Source organism: Puma concolor, chromosome B1 (genome assembly GCF_028749965.1).
Source record: "Puma concolor isolate L17-30 chromosome B1, mPumCon1.1.hap2, whole genome shotgun sequence".
In the NCBI taxonomy this organism is placed as follows: domain Eukaryota; kingdom Metazoa; phylum Chordata; class Mammalia; order Carnivora; family Felidae; genus Puma; species Puma concolor.
In genome coordinates this window covers 166,258,521-166,273,874 of record NC_141670.1, presented here as the reverse complement: position 1 = coordinate 166,273,874, position 15,354 = coordinate 166,258,521, and the positions used below count along the sequence as shown (strand labels likewise).

The window sequence follows — 15,354 nt, the reverse complement described above, 5'->3', positions numbered from 1 at the left end:
ACATGATATACTTGAAATAATAATCCGCAATACACTTTGGTAAATTTCCAAGCTATTTTTAAAAAGTGCTATATTCTAGTCATTACCCACTAAAACAATTTCTGGAATTCATAGTTTTAAATCCCCAGACTTAAAAAAAAAAAAAAAATGGCCTGCATCTCCTACTGCTTACCAGCAAAGGTGGTGGGAGAGAGTACTCGAAAAGCTACACATTCCATGCCAGCCAATCACCTGCCTGCTTCAACTCCTCTCTCCCCTGCACAGAAACGGACATTATTCCATGTCTGGGAAGATGGGGGGGAAGGGGGCAGAAGGCACTGAAGAGGGCTGGATATGCACATGCATACACAACATCCAAGAGAAGAGAATCTCTTAAAGTTCTTCCTGTTCTAAAATTCTGTGGTTCTAAGAGTTGGCTCTGAGAGTAGGAGTCCCTAAAGGGTAAGAATCATCATTACATCTCCCACAGCACCTAGCAAACCGGCTTCCAAAAAATACTGAAGCATTAAATAAAGATTAAATTCAACTAATAATATGCAAACTAAGCATAAATGCAAAGGTTGCTGCCATTAAATATAGGTTTTCTGCACACTATTAAATGTAAAACTTAGTGCCAATGTATATTATTTGGAAACTGAGAAGCATAAAAATGTTAAAATATACATTGTGTATTTATTATGTATGTGTATACAGAATATCTATGTCACAAAGCAAATACTATTCTTGTTATGTTGTCCATAAATGTATAAAAACAATTCACTGTAAAGCTATTCTAAAACGCAGAATCAAATTAAACACTAACTTTTAGTTTCAATCTTACCTTTGTTTCTCTACCTGCTTCATGACACATTATTAATTAGCAAGGAAATGAGCAAAACATAGGCCTAGTACATACAAAAAAGAACAGCAGAGGACTGGACAATATACAACTTTCATAATTCAACCATGATTTACAGTACTCCAAAGTTCACCAGTTGTTGGCTCAAATGGTTTCCTCTGCCTTTGTCTTAGAAGGAATATTTTCTCCAAAATAAATTTCAATGACATCAAAGTTTCTTCCTATATATACTAACTTTCAATAAATTATTACAGTTTAATTGAAGTGGGGGGGGGGGGGTAAAAAAAAGTGTCTACATAAAAGACTTCCAATTCTAAATCCCAGTAAAACCTTTTATAAATAAAGACAATAAAGCCAATCTTTATACCTTTTATATGATATTATAAAATGCCATGTGATGCAATAAAGGACCCTTTCTCATGATAACCTTAAAATTGTAACACAACTCACTTTCTTTCCATATGATTTACCTAAAATAAGAGAATTTAGCCAAAATTAACACAATTTCTGATTCTTTTTTTCTTAACGTTTTATTTATTTTTGAGAGAGAAATAAAGAATGCACGCACAAGCAGGGCAGGGGCAGAGAGAGAAGGAGACACAGAATCTGAAGCAGGCTCCAGGCTCTGAGCTGTCAGCACAGAGCCCGACGAAGGGCTCAGAACCACAAACTGCGAGATCATGACTTGAGCCAAAGTCGGATGCTTAACCAACTGAGACACCCAGGTGCCCCACAATTTCCGATTCTTAAGTGAGGAAAATGTTTACAAATATATTTTCATTACTAAAAGAATAATGTATTTTAAGGAGCAATTCCAAATTTCCAGTTCTGGTTCGTATTTCTCACCTTTTCCCAGATTTCTATATTTTAATTACAACCAAAATTAAACATATGTTGAAAATCCTTCATGGAGAAGGATTTGCAATGTCCTAAAGGACAAAGGATTTGAATTTCCTAAATGAAATAGAGAATGTGTATTTGCAGAGGAGAAAGAAAGAAAAATAGGTATAATGGGAGAAATACAGGATGGGGATTAGCTTCTCTACAGGTTTTCATTAAAGAATTGTTAGAGGCAATATCGAATGATATTTATTGGACCAGTTAATGTTGAGGAGTTTCCATTAGCCAGAGGGAGACATGAACTTAACAGTGACTAATGGTCAACTCTGAGTTTCCAGAATCTGCACTAAGTGATACCGACACAACCACCACCGTCCAGCAGCTTACAGGCTAGCCAGAAGAGAGATACATGTGATGACAAGTTTCAGTGCTTTAAGAAAAGCTACCTAGGGGCACCTGGGTGGTTCAGTTGGTTAAGCGCCACCTTCAGCTCAGGTCATGATCTCACAGTTCTAGAGTTCGAGCCCACGTCCGGCTCTGTGCTGACAGCTCAGAGCCTGGAGCCTGCTTCAGATTCTGTGTCTCCCTCTCTCTCTGCCCCTCCCCTGCTAGCATTCTTTCTCTCTCCCTCTCAAAAATGAATGAATGTTTTAAAAAAAATTTTTTTTAAAGAAAGAAAGAAAGCTACCTAAATGTGTTCAAGCTACAATCAGGTAGAAACAGTCATCAAGTTTAAGTGGAAGAGGAGACAGGGGCGACCTCACCAAGTAAGTGGGGCTCACAACCTCTGTTGCCAGAAGGTTCACTGAATCGACAATCTACAAAGATATGAATGGTTTTGTGCCTCTATTTGAGGACCTGGCTAGCCACTGATTTAAAAAAATAAAAAAATTAAGGCTCAATAAACATGACTATTTCACTGCAGGCCTGTGAGCTGTAACTTCCCAGTGTGACAGGCCCCAAAGTTGGGTGCTATCCCGTATCGTCCTAGTTACACAATGGTGCCTGGCTTTATCCCAGAAATGGTTATCTCGGGAATGCCTCCTCCCCATGTTTATGAAAGGAAGCACTGTGTAGGGTAAGGTTTACACTGATTGACAGTTCCTCTCGCTCTAGAAACTTATAAAAGATAATAAGCAATGTATTCAGATCAAAATCCTCTGTATGGAAAATAACACATTTCAAAGTTAGTAACAAAACAACATTCCAAATGAGTTTGGTCACTATGGATGACCATATAGAACATGCCACAAAGCTTAATCCTTCACATTCCAGTACATCCAGTAACTCTACAAGGACTTGCACACAAAAGTCAAAAAGCCCCACCCCACTCCACCAATAGGCTTTATTCTTTACAGCGGTGAAGTCAGTCTAAATAAATTACAAATACAGAAGGGAAGAATTCAGTTCTGGTTCGCTGTACCCAAAGAAATGGTGCCCTAAAAATCCAAATGAATTAAGTAGCCAATAATAACAGTAACAACCACTAATTACTGAGGGCCTACTATGCACAAGGAAGTAGGTTAGGTGCTTTACACGCATCACCATTTTAACCCAAAGAAACCCATTTCTATAAATGTTCAACTTTGCAGCTATGGAAACTGACGAAGCTACTAAATGAATGGCGAAACACTGTTCACCTGGGTTTTTTTCTATTTTAAAATAAGCTGTTATGTGGAATTCTATGAAACAAACTTCTCAAATCAAAATGCAATTATGATTTCAATATATTTTTTCAGAACAAAAGCTAGAGACCTCTCAAAACAAGATTTAAACACAGTTAAGGTAAATTGTGTGTTAATTTCATAAAGAATAAATTTGCCTTACCAAAAGTAAAAACAAAAACAAAAAACACATGGGGGGGGGCAGCCCACTGTGATAGGAAGGGTCATTAGGAAGAGTACCTGATATGAAGGAGTCATGCCTCCAGCCTCCCCTAGTCCCTAGGGCTGCCCAGTAGCTGCCTCGCTCTTCAAGTGCAGGAGCCAGCTGCAATATCAGGAATGGAAGCCAATGTGACCATCCCAATCTGGCAAAACAAGCCACATGGGGCTACTCAAAGTGTAGTGAGAAGAACTGGGACCAACCTGCCCCCTGACGCCATGTCCCTGGACATCCTTGGAAACCCCATACCCAACATGTCTGACCTGGATCTAAAGGATGTGCCCCCCATCCCTGCTCTGGCCGACACTGCCTGGAATGCTGTGATGAAGAGGAGATATATGTCCGGGTCAGGAGTGACACGTGGCTCCTGAGGCATACCTGGAAGCCTAGCCCTCTAACTGTCACACAGTGCAATGCCTCAGTGCCCAACCTGCGTGGGTCCAAGGTGACCATCTTTCTGACCATTCCAGCACTGCCAGCCCTAAGTCGCACCACAGTGCTGCAGGATGAGCTGAACTACCTGCACGGCCAGATTGCCAAGATAGCGGCATCTGATACACCTTCGGTTTCATTAACAACAGATTTCTTATCTCCAGGAAGTTCAAATGTCTCTCCTCCCTTACCTGGTTTTGGATCCTCACTCCACTGTACAACTTCCTTTGCCATTAGTGGCATCACCAAGGAGACCAAGGTAGAGGTCGCTGAGCTACCATTAGCGCCCCCTCTGCTCTGTTCTGCCAGCCCTGAAGGCTGCAAACCACAACACAAAGCAACCCACAGCTCGTCTGAAGAGGATGACTGTGTCTCACTGTCCAAGGCCAGCAGCTTTGCAGACATCATGGGGATCCTGGAGGACTTTCACCAGATGGAACAGAGCCTAGATCCAGCTCTTAGAAAAAAACCTCAGGAAAAAACCTTAATGATAAGAGAGGTAAGTAATCTACCTGATAAAGAGTTCTAAAGTAATGGTCATAAAGATGCTCACCAAACTGGGGAGAAAATGGGGAAAAGAATGGATAAACACAGAACTCCAACAAAGAGATGGAAAATATGCAGAAGTACTAAACACAAGTTACAGAGCTGATGAACACAATGACTGAACTGAAAAATACATAGAAGCGTTCACCAGCAGACTACATGACACAGAAGAAAGGATAAGTGAACTCAAAGACAAGGCAGTGGAACTCTCCCAATCAGAGCAGCAAGAAAAAGAAATGAAATACTAGAAAAATAATGAAAAGAAAAAAGAAAAAAGAAAACATAGCTTAAAGGACTTATGGGACTACATCAAATGGACTAACATTCTTATCACAGGGCTCCCAGAAGAGAAAGAAAGGCACAGAAATCTTATTTGAAAAAAACAATGGCTTAAAACATCCCTAACCTGGAGAAGAAAACAGACATCCAGATCCAGGAGGCCCAGGGAGATCCATATGAGCTTAACTCAAAAAGACCCTAAAAGCAGCAAGAGAAAAATAACTTGTTATCTAAAAGGGAACCCCCCCCATAAGACTATAAATACATTTTTCAGCAGACCATTTGCAGGCCAGAAGGGAGTGACACATGTATTTAAAATGCTGAAAGAAGAAAGCTTCCAACCAAGCAAAGTTATTCAGAATTGCAGAGAGTTTTCCAGATGAGCAAAAGCCAAAGGAGTTTATCGCCACTAAATCAAACTTACAAGAAATGTTAAAATGACCTCTTCAAGCTGAAAAGAAAGTGCTAGTCAGTAACAGGAACACATATCAAACAGTAAATCTCACTGGAAGGATAAATATAATAATAATGAAAATAATGGATTCAGCACTTATTAAGGTTAAAAGGACAAAAGCAGTAAAAATAACTATGATTATAGTAACTAGTTAAGGGATAACTTAGATAAGGCACACACAAGATAAAAAGATGTAGGTCTGTCCAGTGCAAGACCGCTTACTGCCACGGGCTGCTTTCCACTGCTTGGGTGCCTTCTCTAGAGCCAGGGCCTTAGTCTTGGCCTTCTATGGGGTGCACAGTGCCCAGTTTCCAGATGCCTCTGGGAAGGAGCTCTTAGACAAAGCCAACAAACACCACTTCTTACACAGCCTGGCCCTGCTGAGGGTACCCCATTTACTCCTAGCCTCTAGAACCACTTTATTCTGCACCAGCTTTCACTTCCAGGCTCTGGCCCAGACTTTGGCCCCTGTGCAAGGGAGCCTGCTAATCTTGGGCTGGCTTACCTTGGTTCTTTGAGTTTCCTTGCACTTAATCTCTGGGTACTTTTTTTGAGAGTTGAAGCAGGGAGAAGATTAAAAGAGAAAGGGGACAAAGAAAAAAAAGATGAAAAATGTGACATCAAAAACACGCGAGGGAGGAGTAACAATGTTGAGCTTTAGAATGCAATCAAACTTAAGTGGACAACTATTTTATCAACCTAAAATAGACTGTTATACATATAACTTGTTATAGTTACAGTTAAACTTAACTACAAAACAAAACCGGTAGTAAATACACAAAAGACAAAGGAGCATAAGCATACCACTAAAGAATGTCAGCAAACCACAAAGGGAGAGAGCAAGAGAAGAAAGGAACAAAGAGGAGCAAAAACCAGCCAGAAAACAACTAACAACATGGCAATGAGTACATACCTATCAATAATTATACTTTAACTGTAAATGGACTAAATACTACAACCAAAAGACAGAGTGGCTCAATGGACTAAAAAACAAAATCTATATGCTGCCCACAAGAGACTCCTTTAGACTTAAGAACATACACAGACTGAAAGTGATGGGATAGAAAAGATATTCCATATGGAAACCAAAAGAAAGCCAGGGTAGCTATACTTATGGATATATAACCGAAAACTCAGGAGCACCTCAGTGGCTCAGTCTGGCTCAGTTAAGCATCTGACTCTGGATTTTAGCTCAGATCATGATCTCACAGTTCATGAGTTTGAGCCCCGAATTGGGCTCTGACAATGCAGAGCCTGCTTGAGATTCTCTCTCTTTCCCTTTTTCTCTCTCCCTCACTCCCATAGTCTCTCTCTCTCTCTCTCTTTCTAAAATAAATTTTTAAGGGGCGCCTGGGTGGCACAGTCAGTTGGGCGTCTGACTTTGGCTCAGGTCATGATCTCACTGTTCATGGGTTCGAGCCCATGAACAGGTTCTGAGCTGTCAGCACAGAGCCTGGAGCCTGCTTCAGAGTCTGTCTCCATCTCTCTGCCCTCCCCTGCTCTTGCTCTGTCTCTCTTGCTCTCAAATATAAAATAAAACATTTAAAAAAATTTTTAAATAAATTTTTAAAAGGAAAAAATCGACTTTAAAACAAAGATTGTAACAAGAGACAAAGGGTACTATATAATGATAGAGGGGTCAATCCAACAAAAGACTAGAACGTTTATAAATATTTATGAACCCAATATAGAAGTATCTGAATATATAAAGCAAACATTAACAGACATGAAGGGAGAAACAGCCATATAATACCAACAGAGAACATTAACAATTTTACGTTTATTTTTTGAAAGAGACAGAGAGAAACAGGCAGAGCATGAGCGGGGGAGGGGCAGAGAGCGAGGGAGACACAGAATTTGAAGCAGGTTCCAGACTCTGAGCTGTCAAGACAGCACAGAGCCCGACAGGGAGCTCGAACCTGTGGACCAGGAGATCATGACCTGAGCCGAAGCCGGCTGCTTAACTGACTGAGCCACCCAGGCGTCCCAGCAGGGGACTTTAATACCCCACTTACATCAATGGATAGATCAGACAGAAAATAAGAAAACATCACCTTAAATGACATGTTAGACCCAACAGACCTAACAGATATATACAGAACATTTCATCCAAAAGCAACAGAATATACATCCTCAAGTATGTATGCAACATCCTCCAGGATAGATCAGGTAGGACACGAAACAAGTCTGAATAAATTTAAGGGGACTGAAATCCTATCAAGCATCTTTTCTAACCACAGTGATATGAAACTAGAAATCAAAAACAAAAAAGAAAGAAAGAAGGAAAGAAACCAGAAATCAATGTTTTTTTAAGTAAAAACAAAAGGTGGGGGAAGGAGAAATCATATTATGGCCAACAAATCACAGAGAAGGTTATTTTAAGACTAAGTTCAATCCTCTTCTGTTAATGTCTTCCTACTAACTTAAAAGTCCAAGAACAACTTTATAAAGGAAAGTGACATTCTTCTGTTTCAGCCAGAATTCTTAAAATAATCTTTAACTTAAAATGTTTCCCAAAGATGGATGCTCGCAGTTCAAATGCCAGTGATAATTCAATTGGCTGCAAAATTCGGTGTTAGCAGTCTCTACATTTATAGGGAAAACCTGACACAGTATACGAGTATCAATTGCCATATCTGTGGTTTCAAATGAAACTTCCTTCCACAGCACTTAAATCATCCTTTTTCTCCTAGGTCTCTGGTTTGCTTCATTTCCTTTAATCTTGCTTTATGTTAAGACAATATTTGGTCCCTGGCTCCATTTAGTGGAGTTCAGGGTCATCAGAATAATGCCCTTGGAATGTTGTCTCTGAACCAACTTCCTAATATAGGTTATGCTCCTGTTCGTAAGAATTTTAATATATCCAAATCATAATGTCCAAATCATAACAAGGCTAGATGTAAATACTAACTGGAAGATTTATTAGAGTAAAGCAAAAAAGGAAAGAAAAAAATTTTAAGCTTTCTAGAAACCTAACACCAGCTAGAGTATAATAAATAAAAATAGACCTACTTCTGCTACCTTTGTCGAGCCCAGTGGTTTATCAAGCTAGGTAGTGAAGGACACAATGAATAAGACAGATCTATGCCTTTATGGAATCTGAGACTCATCCAGTTCTAGGACCATCTCTCCTCAACTGTCCTAGAAGGAGAGTGTTATAGAAAGTTTCAATATGGTGCAAATGGGACTCACTGCAAAACAATAAGCACATATCTTTTAATATATCGGACTTCTGTATTAAGGTTGTGATTGTATTTGAAACCGGAATACTCATGTAGGATTAGAAAGGAGAGGAAATAGAAGTGGAGAGTGCAAAGCTAGGAACTGAGTCACTTCTCCCACCTCATCAGGTTTTTCACCCTCGCTACTGGTTACATAAATCCTATGTGGAATGTAATCTTTCACTTAGGACAATTTTATCTCTTAAGCCTTTCATAAACCTGTCACACCATGAGCTACGTGAAACATTTTTTGTCTTATAGGTTCTCAGTTTGCAAAATAAAAACTTTCATCACTCCAAACTAAATGCAGTATGAAGATCACAGTACCAAGAGATAATTTGATTCTTACTGATAAGCACCTGCCCTAGTTAATGTTTCAAAGTAATTTTTTTAACAAAATTATATTGCAGAAACTAAGACTTAATTGTCCTAATTTAAGCAAGCTCACTAAAAATTTCCATTAAGATATTTTTCCCTTAAAATAATATAACCAAAACACTTCCTGTTACTTTAATAGCGCTGAAACACCAAAAATTTGTAATGTGACTTTAGGAAATTCACTTTTAAAACAGATTTAGGAGGTTTAGACCATACTGCATTTCCAATGACAAAAAGAAATCCCATTGAGGATGGAATTATTAAAATTATTATAATCTCCCGTTTTATTGCATCAATACGTATTAGAGGACAAAAATAGCCATTTAATTCAAGAAGTGATCCAAAGAGACTAAAAGTTACATTAATCTGTGAAAAGTCACATGTAAAACAAATCTATATAAACCCCATGTCCGTTATAATGAGAAAGGACCTCATATGAGAAGGCAGCACAAGGCATGTGGTACAGTTACACAATACTAAGCTATATTACCAGGCAAAGTGACTTAGTCTCATTTATAGGAGGAAAAGAGAAGGAAAGAGAAAGAAACATGAGAAAAAGAGGAAAACTTGTAAAAATAAAAGAAGATGGACGGGTACCTGGGTGGCTAGCTTAAGCATCTGACTCTTTTTTTTTTTTTTTTGTAATTTTTTTTTCAACGTTTATTTATTTTTTGGGGGACAGAGAGAGACAGAGCATGAACAGGGGAGGGGCAGAGAGAGAGGGAGACACAGAATCGGAAACAGGCTCCAGGCTCCGAGCCATCAGCCCAGAGCCTGACGCGGGGCTCGAACTCATGGACCGCGAGATCGTGACCTGGCTGAAGTCGGACGCTTAACTGACCGCGCCACCCAGGCGCCCCAAGCATCTGACTCTTGATTTGGTTCAGGTCATGACCTCATGACTCGTGTGAGCCCTGCATCGGGCTCTGTGCTGGCAGTGCAGAGCCTGCTTGGGAATCTGTGTCTCCCTCTCGCTCTGCCCTTCCCCTGCTCATGGGCACTCTCTCTCAAAATAAATAAACTTAAAAAAAAAAAAAAAAAAAAGATGGAGCACATAAGATCATTTTTTCCAAGTCTGCAGGCAGTAAATGATAGGACTCTTCTCTTCACAAAAGAAACATGCTGGCTGGCTCTGATATACAAACAAAATCACATATGAGAATCAAGTATACTAATATTGTCAACATGCAGACTAGTGCTTTCAAGCTAGCAAGATCCCAATAACAGGTTAGCCAAGTATAAGTTCGTCTACAAGACATCTCAGGTAAAAGAAGAGATTTAGATATGCTACATGGTCATGATTTTATTGGCCATTCTCCACCACCATAGAAATCAAATATTGAATGCTCTAAATGTGTCAGGAAGCCATCAAAATCCTCAAGGAGAAAGCAGTCAAAAAACCTCTTTGACCTCAGCCGCAGCAACTTCTTGACTCAACATGTCTCCGGAGGCAAGGGAAACAAAAGCAAAAATGAACTATTGGGACCTCATCAAGATAAAGCACATCCTTTGCTGTGCTTCCTCTGTACAGCAAAGGAAACAATCAGCAAAACTAAAAGGCAACTGACGGAATGGGAGATGACATATCAGATAAAGGGTTAGTATCCAAAATCTATAAACAACTTATCAAACTCAACACCCAAAAAACAAATAATCCAGTGAAGAAATGGGCAAAAAACATGAATAGACACTTCTCCAGAGAAGACATCCAGATGGCCAACCGACACATGAAAAAATACGCAACATCACCCATCATCAGGGAATTACAAATCAAAACCACAATGAGATACCACCTCACACCTGTCAGAATGGCTAACATTAATTAACAACTCAGACAACAACAGATGTTGGCGAGGATGCGGAGAAAGAGGATCTCTTTTGCCCTGCTGTTGGGAATGCAAACTGATGCAGCCACTCTGGAAAACAGTATGGAGGTTCCTCAAAAAACTGAAACTAGAACTACCCTACGACCCAGCAATTGCACTACTAAGTATTTATCCAAAGGACACAGGTGTGCTGTTTCGAAGGGGCACATGCACCTCAATGTTTATAGCAGTGCTATCAACAATAGCCAAAGTATGGAAAGAGCCCAAAATGTCCATCGATGGATGAATGGATAAAGAAGGTGTGTGTGTGTGTGTGTGTGTGTGTGTGTGTGTGTGTGTGTGTGTGTGTATTGCAGAGTATTACTCAGCAGTCAAAAAGAATGACAGCTTGCCATTTGCAACTACATAGATGGAACTGGAGGGTACTATGTTAAGCAAAATTAGTCGGAGAAAGACAAATATATGACTTCACTCATATGCGGAATTTAAGATACAAAACAGATTAACATAACGGAAGGGAAGCAAAAATATAAAAACAGGAAGGGGGACAAAACATAAAAGACTCATATATAGAGAACAAACAGAGTTGTTGGAGGGGTTGTGAGAGGAGGGATGTTCTAAATGGGTAAGGGGCATTAAAGAATCTATTCCTGAAATCATTGTTGCACTATATGCTAACTAACGTGGATGTAAATTAAACAATAAATAAATTTAAAAATAAATAAATATGTATAAGTCCCAGACTCCAAAGGCCCAAGAACCTGAAGCTAAAATGTCTGAGGACAGCAGAAGATGGAAATCCCAGCTCAAGGAGAGTGAGCAAATTCACTCTTCCTCTGCCTTTTTGTTCTATTTGGATCCTCAGTGGATTGGTGATGCCCACCCACAGCAGTGAGGGTGGAACTTCTTTACTCAGTCTACTCATTTAAATGCTAATCTCTTCCGGGAACACCCTCACGGACATACCCAGAAATAATGTTTTACCAGCTCTCTAGGCATCCGTTAGCCTAGTCCAGCTGACACACAAAAGTAACCAACATAGGGAGCCACCATGAGTTTTTGACGAAGTAAGTAATATGAATGGACCTGTGATTTCTAAAAGTTACCTTTAGAAGCATATGGGAAAGAAGGCTGAATGAGCAGGACCAGTTGGTAAACACCTACTGGAGTAGCCAACAGATAACTTTCTGAACTAAGGCTGTGGGAGACACCAACAAAGCACCGAAGTAGAACCGAAAGAAATTCACGACTGAACGAATGGGGGACCATCACTTTTCACAAATACGACCACAGCCTCCTAAAGTTCTCCCTCCCATACATTGCCCCACTACAGCTGGGAGTGATTGTTTTACAAACTAAATCAAGTTGCATCTCAAGGCCCTCCACCCCGCCTCCCTACAGACCAAACTAGACTTTTCACTTCCTAGACGTTCAACTTCTTTCCTGCCTCAGGATCCTTCACTCACTGTTTTCCTTTATCTGCAAACTGGCACCCTGGTGTTCTTCACCAGGCGGAAGCCTAACCGGTCTTCAAATCTCAATTTGAATGTCCCTCCCTCAAAGACCTACCCACCTAAACTCTCTAGTCTAGTACCATGTCCCAACCTTTAGAGTCTCTCTTGGAATACTTACACACATGCAGACATGGGTTTATGTATATACTTGGTTAATATCTATTCACCATTAGACTATTCCTAAGATGTAGGATTATAACTATTTGTTACCTATACCTAGCCCAGTACCTGGCACCTGGCAGGTACTTAACAAACACCTGCTGGGGGTGCTTGGGTGGCTCAGTCCATTGAGCGTCCAACTTCAGCTCAGGTCATGATCTCAAAGTTCATGGGTTCAAGCCCCACGTCGGGCTCTGTGCTGACAGCTGGGAGCCTGAAGCCTGCTTTGGAGTCTGTGTCTCCTTCTCTCCTGCCCCTCTCCCGTTTGTGCTCTGTCTCCCTCTGTCTCTCAAAAATAAATGTAAAAAATAAATAAATAAATTTCTTTAAAAAAAAAAAAAACAAGCACGTGCTGAATAATAAATATACCACAAGAGACCACTTTGAGTTCTTGACTGGGAAAATAATAATGCCATTACCTAATAAAGGGAACACAGGAACATCAAATCTGTGGATAAAGTGGAATTCTACCTGGGGAATATTGAGTTGAAGAAATAGTGAATTAGGTCTGAGCTGTAGAATCACCAGTGAATGATCACTCAGCCAAAAGAATAAATGTAACATTACTGGAAAAGGAGAAGCAAAATAAAGCAAGCTATGAGCAGATAAGACAAACCTCTATTTAAGTGGGAGGAAGAAGAAAACAGACAAAAGGTTTATATTCCTAATATGTAAAGGGCTTATAAAATAGCAAATATCAACAAACCTGAAGAAAATGAGGCTTAAAAAAATGGACAGTTAACAGTAAAGAAAAATGCAAATGCCTCCTAACCATATAAAAATATATTCAGCCCAATGTGTACCTCAAGGTAAACTTGGTATAAGACTATCTTTAAAAAAAATTGTTGTTAATTTAAATGATTCTAAAACGTGTATAGGGCTCCTGGGTGTCTCAGTGGGTTAAGCGTTCGACTTCAGCTCAGGTCGTGATCTCCCAGTTTGTGAGTTCAATGCTCGCATTGGGCTCTGTGCTGACAGCTCAGAGCCTGGAGCCTGCTTCAGATTCTGTGTCTCCCTCTCTCTCTGCCCCTCCCCCACTCAAATTCTGTCTCTCTCAAAAATAAATAAACATTTAAAAAGTAAATAAAATAAAATGTCTATAAGGAAATTTTTAAAGTTAAAGATATTCGATTTCACGCATGAGATGAGTGAAATTAACATAACAGTGATATTCCATTCAGTAAAAAAACAAAAGTTTGACAACATATTCTGTTGCTGAGGTTATGCATAGACAAATAGGCACTTTCACACATTACCAATGGGAACACAGAGACACATGAGGCACCCAGTTCTGATAGTATTATCCCTGGTGTCATTGACAACCAGAATTCTTTTTTTTTTAATTTTTTTTTTTTTAATTTTTTTTTTCAACGTTTATTTATTTTTGGGACAGAGAGAGACAGAGCATGAACGGGCGAGGGGCAGAGAGAGAGGGAGACACAGAATCGGAAACAGGCTCCAGGCTCTGAGCCATCAGCCCAGAGCCCGACGCGGGGCTCGAACTCACGGACCGTGAGATCGTGACCTGGACAACCAGAATTCTTAGCTAAGAAAAAAAAGATACAGATGTAAAATAAAAGACTGAGCAAAAATCTTATAGAGCTGAAACAGAATTGGAAATATCAGTATAAACTCATGAGGTTCTTAATCTTAAAAAAATTTTTTTCCTAATTTTGACAACTGAAAAGATCTAGTGACAATGGTCAATCCATTAGAAATAAGAACCTCTAGAGGCCAGATTGTAGTCTTGAAATCCTACTCCCCAGTAAAGGAATCAGGGGTCCTTTTGGGTCCAGCAATATCAGGTGTAGGGAGGAAATGTACATGATGTGCCTAGAAATCCTTGTCATACCAGATAATCAAAGAAGCTATCACAAACTACTAGAGTCATGTCAAAATAACTCAGCAACTTTAAAAGGCTCCCACTGGTCCAAGATTAAATAATTTAAGCAGCAAAGAAAAAAAAAAAGACAATGAATTTTTCAAAATTCAGTATGTTTGAATCTAAGAGTCCATAATGAGTCTAGGGAAGAAGAGGCGACCCTAACTGATCACTACTGGAGAAGGCTAATATAACCAACTCATTGTTTTCAAATTGGTAAGTCAGAAGAAACTATCAAGCTTTTCTCCAACCTTTCCTATACATACTGCACTACTAGGTAACAAATAGTACATGAGGAACAGTTTCCCTTTATAGAAGATTTCACATAATGAGTGAACAGTAAAGTTACAGTGTTACGTCTTGCAACCCCTAATTATTTAATAGACCTAAAGCAGGGAGCCCACTGCCTGTTTTTGTAAATAAAGTATTATTAGAACACAGCTATGGCCATTCATTCACATTTTGTCTATGGCTACTTTCCCACTACAAGGGCAGAGTATAGTAACTGTATCAGAGGAGACCAGATGGCCCACAAAGCCTAAAAATACACAATCTGGTCCCTTACAGAGACCGTTTGGCATTCTCTCATCTAAAGCATTGAGCATAAACGGCAACTAATCAGCATTAAGAGAGACGACTAAACACTTGTGTACCAGACAGACACTTGCCAAAAGAAATTGAACCTGAATCTGAGCAAATCTCCGGATCCAACTGCCAATTAACAAGAAAAACAAAGGACAGAGGAATATGCTTATTTTTTTTAAGACTGCATTTTTAAGGGGTGCCTGGGTGGCGCAGTCGGTTAAGCGTCCGACTTCAGCCAGGTCACGATCTCGCGGTCCGTGAGTTCGAGCCCCGCGTCAGGCTCTGGGCTGATGGCTCAGAGCCTGGACCCTGTTTCCGATTCTGTGTCTCCCTCTCTCTCTGCCCCTCCCCCGTTCATGCTCTGTCTCTCTCTGTCCCAAAAATAAAAAATAAAAAACATTGAAAAAAAAAAAATTAAAAAAAAAAAAAAAAAAAGACTGCATTTTTAAGTAACCTCTACACCTAACGCGGGGCTTGAACTCACAACCCCAAGATCAAGAGTTGCATGCTCCACAG

General features: G+C 39.8%; 1 protein-coding gene and 1 pseudogene across 6 annotated transcripts in view; one reads left to right on the top strand and one right to left on the bottom strand.

Moving 5' to 3' along the window:
• The window catches only part of FRYL (FRY like transcription coactivator), a 272,920-nt gene that overhangs the window by 215,008 nt on the left and 42,558 nt on the right, over nucleotides 1-15,354 (bottom strand). Inside the window, exon 3 of one of the 6 annotated variants that reach the window (XM_086705110.1) lies at nucleotides 173-256. The exons of the other annotated variants lie outside the window; for them this stretch is intronic. The gene's annotated coding sequence lies outside the window, so the exon portion shown is untranslated. The remainder of the gene's footprint in view (nucleotides 1-172; nucleotides 257-15,354) is intronic. 6 annotated transcript variants of the gene reach the window in all.
• LOC112858685 (mitochondrial fission regulator 1-like pseudogene) lies at nucleotides 3,615-5,791 on the top strand (annotated as a pseudogene).